The sequence below is a fragment of the Giraffa tippelskirchi genome, chromosome 3 (genome assembly GCF_054371585.1).
Source record: "Giraffa tippelskirchi isolate mGirTip1 chromosome 3, T2T-mGirTip1v1.2.pri, whole genome shotgun sequence".
Taxonomy (NCBI): Eukaryota; Metazoa; Chordata; class Mammalia; order Artiodactyla; family Giraffidae; genus Giraffa; species Giraffa tippelskirchi.
The window spans coordinates 20,255,552-20,256,702 of record NC_137277.1 but is presented as its reverse complement, the minus strand read 5'-3'; positions in this window follow the sequence as shown (position 1 = coordinate 20,256,702).

Sequence of the window (1,151 nt, the reverse complement as noted above, 5' to 3'; positions counted from 1 at the left end):
GAGAAAAGGGCAAATCCAAAAAGGAATTAGGAAGGGAGGGAGAGGAGAATGATTGCCCCCAGGATAGCAGGTCTTGGCCCAGCCAGCTGTGAGTGGGCAGCCAGAAGGGCCCCTCCCTTAGTGCTGCCAATACCAGCCGCCAGGCAGAGGGGAGGCCCCAGAGGAGAGGGAAGCTGGGGAAAGGGAATGGAAGACTTCCAGGGCAGCCTTGCCCAACTCCCCCAGGGGGCTCTTGGGGAGGGACTGTGACCCAGGCAAGGCTTAGAGAAGGTGCTGCCTGTAGGCAGTTGTGAGCTTGTGAGCATTCGCGTCACCTCTCCCTGGACTTTCTGAAGACAGGACCAGCCTCAGATGTGACCGGGTTGTGGGGAACGGAGAGGTAGGATCCTGTATGGACCATGGTTTGCAGACTTGGCCCTGTGCCCACTGTGGGACCCTAGGCAAGGCCCCCTTAACCCTCTGGACTCCATTTCTCATCCGCAAAATTTCCAGAGCTTGAAACATTTGACTGCCAGGGTTCTTTCCTGTTTCTGCTGCACAGGGGAATGCACAGAAAAGTCGTGGAAGGAGGGGCAGGGCTGGGGGGGCCTCTAGGTGAGCTGGCAATCTCTGGAATCCCCAGCCTTTCCCCTCAATACGGCTTTGCCTCTGAAAGCACAAAAGCTGTGTCCCCAACCAACGCGCGCGCGCACACACACACACACACACACACACACATTAGACTTCTTAGATCTAGAGGCCCAGAAGATGACAAACGCCCGCATCTCCAGCTGCTCCAACCTTTTCCTCCTCCCTTTTGACAGATGAGAAAACTGAGGCCCCGCGCTGGGATTTCCAGAGCCCGGGATTTTCCAGCCCTCTCACTCCCATCCTCCAGCCACTCCCGCCCCTCTTGCCCAGCACGGTCTGTGGCAGCTCCGCGGGGTCGCCGGCGAGGGCCGGCTGGGACTCCCGGGGGACCCCGCCGTCGGGGCAGCCCCCCGCGCTCAGCGCCGCCCCGCCTCGCCGCCGTGCACTCGCCGGGGAGCCAGCCACCGAGGGCGGAGGCGGGGAGAGAGCGACCGAGGCTGGGAGGGGTGTTGGCGAGAGCTCGCGCGCTGTGTATGGTCTGTCAGAGGCAGCTGACCTTTGAGGAGGAAATCGTTGCTCTC